We start from the raw sequence: 15,145 nt of genomic DNA, 5'->3' as shown, positions 1-15,145 counted from the left end.
TAAGGTTGTATTTTTTCTCTAAAATTGTCTTTCTGAAAGTTATAAGAAGCAAAGTAAAAAAATTAATGAATTTATTTAAACAAGTGAAGACCAAGTCTTTAAAATATTTTCTTGGATTTTCAAATTCTATTTGAGTTTTGTCTCTCTTAGAATTAAAAATGTCGAGCAAAGCGAGACCAGCTTGCTAGAAAATAAAAAAAATAGAGGCAGCTCTCTGGTAAGTGCTGCTATTTGAGCTATTTTTAGAACAGGCCAGCGGGCTACTCATCTGGTCCTTACGGGCTACCTGGTGCCCGCGGGCACCGCGTTGGTGACCCCTGATCTAGATCATCGCAGTTATGGCTGCATTCAGAGAGCCACTTGTAACCGTAAATAATGTATAAATACAAAAGTATAGGGATTCACCTAATGATATTATTATCCAATTACCTATGCATTTGATTAGTATATTTGTTAAGTACACAGTGAAAAACATTTTTTTGATTTTGCAGTAAAATAAGAAAACAAAAAATAAATTTTTATGCATATGTATTTTATTCAGTTATAAACATTATTTCACGGATCTAAACTTGTTTTCTTTTTTTTTTATTGTAATATTTTCAGAATGTGTTATTGGCAAAAGTAAGCCAAATAAAAACAATCTGAAGTTGTCTTTGTTTTTTTAGTTTTAATGCCATGATTTTAATTGTCCGGCCCGCGTGTGCACAGATTTTCCTCCATGCGGCCCCTGAGTTAAAATGAGTTTGACACCCCTGAATTGAATGTTTCATCACTGCCACGCTTCAAATAAAAATAAACCATTTGTTCATGTTCATGAGCCAGTCAATAGATTTGGTTAGTTTGTGATGAATATCACAACCCCTCAGTCAGTCAATCAAATTTGATACTCGAACATTTAATAGTGTAGAACCAAGAAAAAAATACACCTAAACTAAGAAAAAACAGCAGAAAAATCATTTACATAATTGCCTAACCATAATTTCCATTTTTAACTCTTGTTTTATGTCTCCCACTCTCTTTTTTTAAATCAAGTACGCCGAGGGTAACTCTAGTCTCAGTCTCAGGGCGGACACTCTAACCACAAGGCCACTGTGCAGGTTATTTATAGCAAAAACGAAGGATGAATGCCCCAATAACAAGAAGATAGAGAAAAAGAAGAACTTTATCGACTACGGCGTCGTCACGGACTATAATGGCGCACGCGCTCTGATTTTCAGGACTTATGCCGATCCCAAATACAGATCAGCAGGTACCAGAAGGTAAGAAAAGTTGCTTTTGCATAATTTTGCTAAACAAAACGCCAGATAATATGTCTTACCTTATACACACACACCATAATAATACTGGTATGTTGAAGCACAGAATGTCTGACTATGGTAGCCGTAATGCTCCGACGATCCATCAAGTGGTGCGGCTTCTTCGCTTATCAAAGTCGTACTAAAACATTTTGACATATTTTTGAGCGTCGTGTGCAATATTCTGTATTCTCAATGCAACATTTTAAGTTTTGGTGTTGTTTACTGGCGTCCTCTTGCAGTCTACACGTATCTCTTATGTGTGACTGCCATATACTGGCCACACTTATCATTACACCATGTACCAAATAAAATAGCTTTGAGGTCGGTAAGCACAACCAGAATTAGTCCGTACGTTAGGCGCACCAGGTTATAAGGCGCACTGTCGATTTTTGAGATGTTTTTATTTTAAGTGCGGCTTATAGTCCGAAAAATACGGCACATTAATCGTGTTTCATTTCACATGAAGGAGTGAATAAATTCAATATAATATGCACTTAATCAAACTTTATTTATAAAGCACTTTTCACCCATTAAAAATGCAACACAATGTACAGACTTATAAACAATGCCTGATAACATGGCATGTTTTTTTGTGCTGTTTGGGACGGCCAGGCACGGATTAAATTGATTTCAATTCATTTCAATGGGCGGGGTTGATTTAAATAAAACATGCATTTATTTTTCTCCATGCACTGATAGTCTACTTGTGCAGTTTGCCAGCGTATCATTCTGCAGAAGAGTACCAAAACAAAGAATCCTTGATGAGTTTTGTTGTTTTTTTATAGAGTATGGCTGCAAAATAACCATGCATGTGCCTTTTAGGACACATGTTAAACTTACATACAGCATCTTAGCCTAGGGAATTGCATCACTGTTTGCCAATCAAATCTTCCCAAGTCCTCAAATAACTTTTACCGTACAAAAGGTATGCAGACTGTAATTAAAAACAGGTTGTCGGGGGCTTTGCTTCCCCGTTTCTCCTAATATGGTGTGTGTAAACTCTGCTCACAATACATTGTGTGCTGAGCCAACTAAAATTCAGCAAGCAATGTTGAACTAATTGTGTTTATTCAGCAAAGGAAAGTATGATGGCGTTATTATATTACGTCTTGTTTATTTCAGAAAATACATGTTTGGAGTGCTCTCGTGCAAATGTCCGAGGAGTGAAAAGCAGAACGGAAACAGATGTGAGTGAGGGAGAGCCTGCCAACACAAACACAGTCGGAGGCTTTCATGCTCACATCCGTTGCTTTTTCTTAGAAATAGTTGGAAAAGCTCAGTGGCCTTTAAGTCCCAGAGGTTTAATGACATTTCTGACGAATGTTGACTTTGACGTGCTTCTTTTATGTCAGATTAGGTCTCCAATGAGCTTTTCACAGGACAAATATTTTCATTTCATAAACACATTAAATGTCCTTCACACAATTGTAAAAAAAAAAAAGTATCAAAAGCTGGCATCCCTTTTATTATTGAGGAAGTTTGAGCTGTTTATCCTACGCAGAATCATTTATTTGTATCTCCAAGTGACTTACAGTACATACATATTATTATTATTACCAAACGAATACACAGTTTAATTAGATGAATAAGAGGGTTGCTGTGGATTCATCTCGATTAATCAAAAATGTTTTATGTACCGTATTTTTCGAACCATAAGGCGCACTGCTGATGAGCGGGTCAAGTCAGGTCTATTTTCATACAAAAGGCGCACCGGATTATAAAGCGCTCTGGAGGCAGATGTTGTCGGCGCTGCCTGCAGGAGCAAAGGTCACCACCTCTGTCCATGGTGCTGGGGACAGAGCACCATCAGATGGGGGCGTGGCAGTGCTGACGGCGAGACACAGCTGGCAGGTGATTAGATTTCACAGGTGGTACGTGTTAATCTAATCATCTGTTGTCTTTAACAGTAAGCGGCCTGGAGCAGAGAGGGAGAGAGGATACGGACGCGACTGAAAGGTCGCGTTCTGCTGGAGAAAACTTTTGTTAAAAGCCTATGTTTATTAAAACCTTGTTAAAACCTGCATGCTTGGCTCCTGTGCCGTGTCTGACAGTGGAGCTGCTAGGAGGCAACTTCCACAAGCGCATTATAGAATAGAATGCCTTTTTTTTATTGTCACTATACACAGGTACAATGAGATTAAAAGCAGCTCCAGTATCAGTGCGACAGTCTATAAATATGCAAAACATAGGAAGGAAAGAAAAGAAAAATAGTGCAAAAGGAGGTAAGGTGCACAGTCCAGTCCTGAGAACGAATGTTCTGAATGTGTTGTTTAAATATTATACTATATACATATATACAGAAGCATTCAGACTGTGGGTGGAAAGTAAAAAATTGCACACAGAGAGGTGCTAAACTATAAAATCAGTGCCTATGAGAGTTCACCATGATTATGGCTTTAGGGAAAAAACTGTTCTTGAGTCTGTTTGTCTTAGACCTGATGACCCTGTAGCGCCTTCCCGAGGGCAGAAGGTCAAACAGGTCAGGTCCAGGGTGGGAGCTGTCCTTGATACTGTTGGTAGCTCTGCTGAGGCCACGGGAGATGTAAATGTCTATCGGAGAGGGGGGGCAGCCGATGATCCGCTGTGCTGCCTTTACCACTCTCTGGAGCCTCTCCCTGTCTGCAGCGGTGCAGCTGCCGTACCATGATTAGTGATTAGTTCTCACAGGGTATCCGCGGGGCCTTTAACAGTCTTAAAAAGTCCTAAATCCAACAATTTGAATTTAAGGCCTTGAACTATCTAAAATGTTCCTAAAATCTCATAAAAGGTCTTAAATACGATTTTGAAACGGTGTTTAAAAATGTATTTACTTTTATTTAAAACATGCATAAACTTCAGTCTTGCTTTTAAACGTTTAGATTTTTCAGGACGCTATAGCGTAACTACAAAAGCGGAAGTAAAGTACCGTATTTTTCCGACCATAAGGCGCACTGCCGATGAGCAGGTCTAGTCAGTTCTATTTTAATACAAAAGGCGCCGGATTATAAGGCACATTAAAGGAGTCATTTTTATTTATTTTTTCTAAATTTAAAACACTTCCTTGTGTTCTACATAACGACTTTACTTAATTTAGCCTAGATTAGATTTTAGATTAGACTTCCTTTTATTGTCATTCAAATTTGAACTTTACAGTACAGATAAGAACAACATTTTGTTGCATTAGCTCGTTGTAGTGCAGGATAAAAGAGCAATAAGGTGCAGAAATAAATAAATAGATTACTGTACAGATACATATATTGCACTTTTGCATATGCATCCACGTTTATGGATGTATGTTATATTGTCTTTATATTCCAGCGAGTTAATCCGGTTTTGGGGGGAATTGAGGGGATTATTATGGTGCGTTCAAGAGTCTTACGGCCTGAGGGAAGAAGCTGTTACAGAACAATGAGGTTCTGCTACGGAGGCTGCAGAACCTCTTTCTAGAGTCCAGCAGTGAAAACAGTCCTAGGTGGGGGTGGGAGGAGTCTCTACAGATTTTCTGAGTTTGGTCAGGCAGCGACTTTTTGCGATTTCCAAAGATATGAGGAAGAGGAGTCCTAATGATCTTTTCCGCCGTCTTCACCACTCTCTGCAGAGACTTCCAGTCTGAGGCACTGCAGGCAAAAATAAGAAGTGGACATAATATTCATGGTATAAAAATTGTCTCTCAGTATAATAAGCTATCGATGTATTGTGACGACATAATTCTCTACCTGTCACATGCTAACTCCTCTCTTCACTATATCAATAATGTCATCACTGAATATGGCTGTTTATCAGGGTATAAAGTCAATTGGGACGAATGTGAAATATTACCACTTAATAAACACTGGAAGAAATCACAAGTTCAGAACTCCAAAATTAAATGGAAAGAGGCAGAAATCAAATATCTAGGACTACATATTACACCAAACCTTTATGCAAGTAGAGATCTAAATCTTAAACATTTAAAAAATAAGATAGAATCCAAAATGGAACGTTGGTCACGTCTCCAAATATCCCTTTGGGGTCGGGTGAACACAGTAAAAATTAGTATACTGCCAGCAGTTAATTATATACTGAAAATGATGCCTGTCCTAATTAATAAAAATTGGTTTAAGAAAATATATACAATGATATCACATTTTATATGGTGTGGAAAGAAGGCCAGATGTTCATACTTAAGGTTGTCTTGTACACAAGATAAAGGAGGACTACAATTACCAAACTTCTTACATTACTATATCTCCTTCGGTTGTGAACAAGCAAGCCACTTATTCCATTCTTCTGCAGATAAAGACTGAATCAACATAGAAAAAAATATGTTAATGAATTTGGACATTGATGTGGGGAGCTTATATATATTATATTAAAAAATACCTAATGAATTGAGGCAGAGCCCAACAGAAGCCACCTTTAACATTCTAAAACTGTGCCAGAAAATACTAGGAATCAACCCAATGACATCTGTAATTCAACCGCTTTAGTACATTCCTAATATTATCATTAATAAAAATGTGGTTAAATGAACAACATGGAAAGACAGAGGTATTACTAAACCTCATCATATTATTAATAAAAACTCTTTTAAACCGTTCAATGATTTAGTTGATCAATATAATGTACCCAGAAATCATTTTTTACATTTTATCTCTTTAAAACACGCTGTAAATAAATGCATATCCTCTGAATGTATGTCTTTAAATAGCCATGAACTGGAAGATGCACTTTTTAATCAAGATACAATTAAGAAATTAATTAAACTATTTTATGGAATAATAAATGAACACCACACAAATGATGCATGTGTTCGGAAATGGATGATGGACTTAAACATTTTAGATGAAAGAGACATATCATGGAATGATATTTGGAAAAATGCCAATAAGCCCTTTAGAAGCATTAAAGATAAGCTGTCTTAATTTAAGATATTGAATATATTGTATTTTACATCTTATCAGCTGTTTAAAATTGGTGTAGTAGATAGCAAGTTATGTATGAAGGGAACTCTTGTTCATTTATAGTGGGAATGTCAGAGAATAAAAGAGTTATGGTTGAAAACAACAAAAGAAGCAATCACTATCATTAATATAAACATCCCAATGACACTGTAAACTTGTATTCTTGGGGATCTACATCAATTTAGTAATGTGTCATCAAAGAGTAAAAATGCTTTTCTATCAATATGCATAATAGGGTAATATTTTTAAAATGGATAGCTGTTGATAGTCCAACTCATACTGACTAGTACACACAAGCTATGGAGATGATATCAGTAGAACAAACTGCATTTAGTTTAGATAATAATGAGTCATATATTGGAATATGGGATCCATTATTTAAATTTGTTTCAACTACTTAATTAACCAAAATATGACTTCTTATATCTTTGTGGAAAATATTGGACACAGTGTGTTGTCAAGCTTATGAGATGTGATGGAAGTGTAAGCCACTGTGACACTATTGTTCGTTTCTAATTTTTTATTATTTTTTAGTAATGTTTTTAATGATAATATCAATGAGGGATTTTTAATCACTGCTATTTTGAAATTGTTACTAATATTGATGCTGTTGTCGATAACGTTCATTTTTGTTTCTACATTTGGATTGTTCCGTGTCATGTTTGTGTGTCCTTAATTGCTCTGTTTATTGTTGTTCTTGGTGTTGCTGGGACGGGTTTGGTTTTGGAATTGGATTGCATTGTTGTGGTATTGTTGTGTATTGTTTTGTTGATTGATTAATAAATTCATATAAAAAATAAAAATAAAAAAAAGGATTGAAAATGGAAAAAGATGGGGGGAAATACTTTTTTGGTTTAGTATGTTTTTTATTTGAGTACAAATATGGTTGCCAAGATACCTGTAGTGGTGGGGGAGTGGTAATGGGCGTCACCATGATGTTTTTGAGTAATTTGCATAATTTGCTACAAAATGATTTTCTTTAAAAAGGCTCCAAAAAAGTATACATACATTTAAAACAATGTTGATAATTAGTATTAACATTTTTTTGTTATCGTATTGCCATATTTTTACAATGTTTTACAATGTACTTTTTGTATTTTTTTCAAGTGTTTACAGACTTTTAATGACTTATTTTTATTCAAAACAACCAGCAACAAATCTAGCATTTTCTTCTGGTGTTATTATAGAATGTACTCTTATTCTGAGACTCTACTTCTGTCCCTCGATGTCTCTGACGGAAGAAGAGAGTTGCAGCGAGCATGATGTCGCGTTGTTGCTCGAGTTGAACTTTCACTTCTTAAAATTCCTCTTAATATTTTCACATTTTGTTGATGGCCGTCCACATCACAGACATGCTGACAACACTCCAGACAATGGCGCGTGTTTTGTTTACAACCGGTTTCAGTAGGATGGTTTTGGGTGATCAAAGTCGTTTTTTCGGTGGTCAAGTTTTCGGTGCACCACTTGTCAATAGTGTGCAAACAATAGGCTGTATTTGCCAATTCATACTGTAATTACCAGCTAATGTTAATGTTTTATGTTAATGTGGTTTGGATTTGATTTTTCCCATATTTGCAAACACACCGTCCATGCCTGAAAGGTAATTGGCAGAGAATGAGGAAGTGTTGTTTTGTGTCCGAGGAAGCGTGCACTCACGAGACGAAAGTGTTAGAACGGGAGGTAAAACCTGCTGAAATTGTGCCGTTTGTTTTCATGAGATTGGTAATAAAAGTAAAAAATAGCGTCAGACTTTGTGTGATGTTTTTCTGGGGGCAACAAGATATTATATTACTTTAATTTGTTTTCCATTAAAAAATATATATCATTTTTCAAAGTGTGGCGGTAATAAAAATGCTGTGGCCGCGCTACACATTCAATTCCAAAACCCAAAACCAGTGAAGTTGGCACGTTGTGTAAATCGTAAATAAAAACAGAATACAATGATTTGCAAATCCTTTTAAACTTATATTCAATTGAATGTACTGCAAATACAAGATATTTAATGTTCGAACTGAGAAACTTGGTTTTTTTTGCAAATAATCATTAACTTAAAATTGAATGGCAGCAACACATTGCAAAAAAGTTGGCACAGGGACATTTTTACCACTGTGTTACATGGCCTTTCCTTTTAACAACACTCAGTAAACGTTTGGGAACTGAGGAGACCAATTTTTGAAGCTTTCCCATTCTTGCTTGATGTGCAGCTTAAGTTGTTCAACAATACGTTGTCGTATTTTAGGCTTTATATTGTGTCACACATTTTCAATGGGAGACAAGTCTGGACTACAGGCAGGTCAGTCTAGTACCCGCACTCTTTTACTACGAAGCCACGCTGTTGTAACACATGCAGAATGTGGCTTGGCATTGTCTTGGTGAAATAAGCAGGGGCGTCCATGAAAAAGACGTTGCTTGGATGGCAACATATGTTGCTCCAAAACCTGTATGTACCTTTCAGCATTAATGGTGCCTTCACAGATGTGTAAGTAGGGTTGATGTTCGAAACCGGTTCTCCCGATTGTTCGATAAGAAAAGAACTGATTCCATGGATTTTTGAGAAACGGTTCCCTTTATCAAAGCCACTAGAGTAAAGAAAAAGATTTGGTTCGTTAGTCGAATCACGTGTCACAGGAAGTGTCCTGTGGGACGTCACAGGAAATGACGTAGCTCAGTCATTCGGCGGCAGATACAGAAACAGCTAAAATAATTGACCGGAAAAAACGCTCTAAGTCATGGCTATATTTTAGTAAAAAATACGATGAGGAAATGGCTATATGCAATTATTGCCAGGCTTCGCTCTCATGTAAGGGGGGCAGTACATCAAGCATGTTGAAACATGTTCAGGCCGTACATAACCGGAAGGTGAGAGAAAGGTGTCGTGTCTTCGACACGTGGAGAAGCAGCGACAGAGACGACGAAGCACACCCCTCTTCCTCTGCTTCAACCTGCAGTCCCAGTCCCAGTTATAGTGCCGGTGAGTAACTAATGTTAACTGTTACCGGTTAATTTCCATATCTGCTCACTTGTAACCTTTAGGCTAAAATAACGTTACCTCTTATGTCAACCAGGACTGCAGTAATGTTAGCTAGACTAACGTTACCTAAGCATAGTCAGTGGCTAACGGTAACGTTGACGTTAGCCTTTTTGTATGTGTCGTTAACGGTATCTTGTAGCCTACACCACTCCAGAGTTTGCAGGTCTGTCTAATAAACTAGTGCTTGCAAGATGTGAATTAAGATAATGTTAATGTTATCCTATTTCAGATGATGACATTCATGACAGCCAGAGTGACCAGGGCAGTGTTTGCTCTGCAGCACAGGGCTTTAACCCTTTTACCATAGCGAGAATGATGGTGAAAAATCCCCTCCCCTTCAACTTGGTGAACACAGACGAATACAAGTAGGTTAATAATTGTATTTTGCTGACATGTAATGGAGCAAAAAGTAAACAACACCATTATTCTGAGATGTGTTTCAAATGTAAAGTGCTGTACAATACAAATGAATGCAGGATTTTCCCTGCATGTATTTTTCTTAGGTGGCCCACTTAAAGGGGCACTGTCAGGATATGATAGACCTTGTATAATCACAGTCAGTGTATCTGAGTATATGTGCTTCATTCCCACAACAATGTGTTCTGTGGTAGTGTTGTGTCGTTCGCGAACGATTCGTTCGAAAGAACGAATCTTTTGAGTGAACGTACTGAACCTAATCACTTCATGAACTGATTCGTTCCTTTCTCAGTTCAGTTGAGCTCCGCCGCGACCATGCCGGTATGAGTGGAACTGGCGCATTCTGTGACTCACTGAACCCTCGACGTCGGCGAACGACGCAGCCAATGAGAGGGCGGGGGGAGGGACTGAGCGAACGATTCGTTCACCGTGGAATAACGACATGAATCACTCAGTGAACGACAACGCTCTCGCTCTCTGCTCTGCTTGCCCCAATGCCGCGAGTGATTCTCCCCCCGTCGCGGGGATATGTTTCATGCCATTGGCATCCGTTCTCCATTCATTCTCCAAGCTAACGGCTAATGTTGACTCAAGCCACATGAAAACAAACACACGTCCCCATTATCTCAACACATAAAGTTAAAGAAAATCCGTGCAGGCTGAGCAGCAGCGACGCGAGGGGGAGGGGCGGAGGGTAACGTGTAGGGCAGGCTGTTTTGAGAAGATTTAAAATAAAAATAATAACTAATTTATGTACACATACATAGGCTATTATTTACACAGTTATTGTAACAAAAATAAATTTCTCCTTGGGGATCAATTCTGATTCATATTATTATTATTATTATTATTATCCATTCTACTGCAACAGTTGTTGTTGTTTAGTAGCTATCATTATAATAATGCTGATTTGCAATTAAACTGTACTGCTGCTGCAGAAGTGATTCGGTACACGTACTGAACTGCAGCCACAGTGTGGCGTTGTTAGTCACTGATTCTAGTGATTCGTACAGTCAAAAGAACTGCAGAAGTGATTCGGTACACGTACTGAACTGCGGCCACAGTGTGGCGTTGTCAGTCACTGATTCTAGTGATTCGTACAGTCAAAAGAACTGCAGAAGTGATTCGGTACACGTACTGAACTGCGGCCACAGTGTGGCGTTGTCAGTCACTGATTCTAGTGATTTGTACAGTCAAAAGAACTGCAGAAGTGATTCGGTACACGTACTGAACTGCGGCCACAGTGTGGCGCTGTCAGTCACTGATTCTAGTGATTTGTACAGTCAAAAGAACTGCAGAAGTGATTCGGTACACGTACTGAACTGCGGCCACAGTGTGGCGTTGTCAGTCACTGATTCTAGTGATTTGTACAGTCAAAAGAACTGCAGAAGTGATTCGGTACACGTACTGAACTGCGGCCACAGTGTGGCGTTGTCAGTCACTGATTCTAGTGATTTGTACAGTCAAAAGAACTGCAGAAGTGATTCGGTACACGTACTGAACTGCGGCCACAGTGTGGCGTTGTCAGTCACTGATTCTAGTGTTTAGTACAGTCAAAAGAACTGCCGATCCCATGAAAACAAGCCACATGAAAACAAAATGAGAGTAGACTAGTAGAGGAGACAGAAAGAAGGGGCGGGGGGTAAAGTGTAGCAGGCTGTTTTGAGAAGATTTAAAATAAAAATAATAACTAAGGTATGTACACATACATAGGCTATTATTTACACAGTTATTATAACAAAAATACATTTCTCCTTGGGGATCAATTCTGATTCATATTATTATTATTATCCCTTCTACTGCAACTGTTGCGGCGATCTGCCTGGAGGTGCGGCTGAAGGTGTGTGTGTGACAGCGGCTGTGCTGCTGCATGCGCGTCACAGCAGAAGCGCTGCATGCGCGTCACAGCAGAAGCGCTGCTCCGCGGCGCGCCTCACCAGGTGCGCTCTCCAGCAGGTGAGCGCAATCAGACTGATGAGCAGCGCAGACAGGACAAAGCAAACAAATGCACCCGTTTCATTCAGTGTGCAGGACGGAGCTGAGAGCAGCAGAGACAGAGACGATCACTAAAACCACGAAAGCACTTCACAAACGCATGGGAAAAAGGACTCAAACCAAACGGACTACCGGTGAGCTCACCTCTTTCCACTGGACTGTTTAATCATGATCCGACTGTTGAAGTTTATGCGCTGTGATTGATGGCAGAGCTCAACTTCAGAAGAATGTTTATTTAGATAATTGAACTGTTAAATAAGGTACAATTGGTGCTTATTTTGTTTCTTTTCTTTATCTTATTCACCACAAATATTTGTTTTACTTGTAGAGACAAGAAATGGGCAATTAGGGCGCTTAAAGCCTTGTAAATGTAATTTGAAGTATATTAATATAGAGAGTGGATTTTGCTTTATTAAAAGGCAGAGTAAAACATTTAATTCATGTATAAAAATAGTATTTCTGTTAAAAGTGTTTATGTTAAAAACTACAGTAATATTGGTTTAAAATGCTTGATTTCATATGAATTAATAGAGAAGTGTCAAGTTAAACTTGTTGTAGAAATTCATGTCTAAAGTCTGTATAAAATAATTTAGGCTAAAACTTAAGGTAAAACACGTTGCTTTAAAAGTAGATGGTTCTAACATGTGAACTATATTTCTGTTTATTTAATGCCTAATTTACCTTATTAATCTAAGTTAATTAAGTTAAGTGAAATGCTGGTTAATGTGTATTAATTAATGTTAAAAATGTACTTACCTTTATAAAATACCTGAGTTAATGTACTTACTTTGTTTGTTGCAAAATGCTGTATTTTATTTAAAAGCTTTTATTCTTGTGTGTTTAAAGGTTTTTCACCTTCCAAGATTCCAGTTAATAAACTGAAATACGAGTGAAATCCTGAGCCTCATCGAGTCCTTCCTTTTCAAGTGTGGGAAGCCATGTCGTTATAAATACACCTGACAGCAACTGTTGTTGTTGTTAGATTAACACGAGTCCCTACGCAGTGCACGAATGTCTGCACTGTACTGTCTGTACTACGCACGCCCCCCCCCAATTATTTTTTTTTGGGGGGGGGGGGTGATTCGGTGAACAAATTTTTTGAACGAATCAATTTAAGGAACTGATTCTAGTGATTCAGTACAGTCAAAAGAACTGCCGATCCCATCACTATTCTGTGGGGAGGCTCTAGCAGCTCTGAACCCCAAGTACAGATTAAAGCTGTCTGACACCCTGGTCCCAGCGTGGTATGAGGTGGAGAAGGCCAATCTGATCTCTGAGCTAGAGCAGGTTAGCAAGGTAGCTATTACTGCTGCCGGTTGGATAGCTGTCACGCAGGATCACTACCTCTCCGTAACTGTGCACTACGTCTCGGAGGGTCAGTTAACGGAGAAAGTCCTCAACACCAGAGCCGAAGAAATAGATGAGATCCTGGAAGAGTTCCAGATCCAAGCGAAGGTCGTGGCAGCCACCGTTGACAACGCTGCCAATATGAATGTTGCTCCCAAGAAGCTCCACCTGCTCAAGTTTGGGTGTTTTGCTCACACCTTAAACGTGGAGCGCAGAAGATCTATAGCATCTTGTCAGTATCCAACTGGGCAGCGAGGATTTGTGCCATGGTGGCGTGGTTGAAGCGGTCCCACAGGGCCAAAATGGTCTTGAAGGACAAGCACCCACCGTTGACAACGCTGCCAATATGAATGTTGCTCCCAAGAAGCTCCACCTGCTCAAGTTTGGGTGTTTTGCTCACACCTTAAACGTTCCCACTCAGGGATTTCTTCGAGTCATGCTGTCTGGACTTCCTGTGCATAACGAAGACGTGGCTCGGTGCCGGTGAGTCCAGTGTTTTCTCCGAACTTCTGCCGGCAGATTGTTGCTATTTTAACCCTCCTCATACCTCAGGCCGCGGAGGAGGAACGGCGACACTTTATAAAATTGACTATAAATGTAAGTAATGCTTTCCTTCGTCATTTTTCGCCAGCTTTGAAATGACTTTATTTGAGGTGTGTCGCGCTGACGCGGTGCTGTGCGCTGTCATTCACCGCCCGCCCAAATACAAAAAGGACTTCATCAATGACTTTTCGGATTTTTTAGCAGGAATTATGCCCCGCTATGATCATGTCCTCATTGTTGGAGATTTTAATATCCATGTATGCTGTCCCGACAAGCCACTGGTGAAGGATTTTTTAAACCTTATTGACTCTTTTAATTTGACACAGTTTGTGTCTGGCCCCACACACGGACGTGGTCACACGCTTGATCTTGTCCTCTCATATGGTCTATCTGTGTCTAACTTGGACATTTGTGACAATGTGCTTTTAGACCATATGCCTGTCATATTTGAGGCCAGTTTTAACCGCTTGACAGCTGGTGCGCGCGCTCCTGCGCGTGCGTCTCTGTCGAGTTTTTAACCCTTCCACTGCTGGTCAGTTTATTATTGCTTTTAACCAGGTTTTTTTACCCTCTGACTCTGTTTTTTCTGACACTAAGAAACTGCATTGTTTGACTCCACCTGTGAGACAGCCTTGAACTCAATGGCTCCTTTAAAAATCAAAAAGGCCAAAACTAAATCAGAACCATGGTTTAATGAGAGAACACGTGCGATCAGACGTGAGTGCCGCAAAGCTGAACGCAGGTGGAAGAAGGACAAGCTTCAGGTGTCACTCCAGATTTTAAAGGACTGTTGGCATGGATATTAGAGCACAGTAAAAGAGGCAAAAAGATAACATTTGGCAAACATTATTGCCTCAAATAGTCTTGACCCTCGTGTTTTATTCAAAACCATTGACTCTGTTCTTAATGCCCCTCAGCCTACATGTTTGGAACCCTCCTCTGAATTGTGCAATGCCTTTTTAGAGTATTTTATTGATAAGATTGCCACAACAAGGGCTCTCATTTCTGTTCCGACCTCTGACCCTTCTGTCCCATTTAACTACTCTGCTGTTTTTAATCAGTTTGAGCAAGTGACTCTGCGGCAGTTACAAGAATTAACTAATCATAAGAAGCCTTCAGGTTCCCCCCATGATGCTGTCCCTCCTACATTTTTTAAAGAAGTGTTTTCTTGCATAGGGAAACCCGTTCTTAACATTTTAAATAGCAGTCTGTTTTCTGGTGTGGTTCCTACCAGTTTTAAACACGCTGTGGTTCAACCGCTTTTAAAGAAACCTGGTCTGGAAAGTTCCGTTTTAGCCCATTTTAGACCCATTTCTAAGCTGCCTTTCCTCTCAAAGATCTTGGAAAATATTGTTTTTACCCAGTTAAACACTGTTTTAGAGGACTCTGATATTTTAGAAGTCTTTCAGTCTGGGTTTAAACCCCTCCATAGTACAGAGTCAGCATTATTAAGGGTTTTTAATGAAATCTTTCAAGCTATAGATTTAGGTGATCATATGATTTTAGTTTTACTGGATCTAACAGCAGCATTTGATACGGTGGACCAAAATATTTTAATTAGCCGCCTACAGCATCAAGTGGGCATTTGTGGT

Source organism: Entelurus aequoreus, linkage group LG19 (genome assembly GCF_033978785.1).
Source record: "Entelurus aequoreus isolate RoL-2023_Sb linkage group LG19, RoL_Eaeq_v1.1, whole genome shotgun sequence".
NCBI lineage: Eukaryota > Metazoa > Chordata > Actinopteri > Syngnathiformes > Syngnathidae > Entelurus > Entelurus aequoreus.
The sequence above is the reverse complement of the archived record's forward strand: the minus strand, read 5'-3'. Positions refer to the sequence as shown.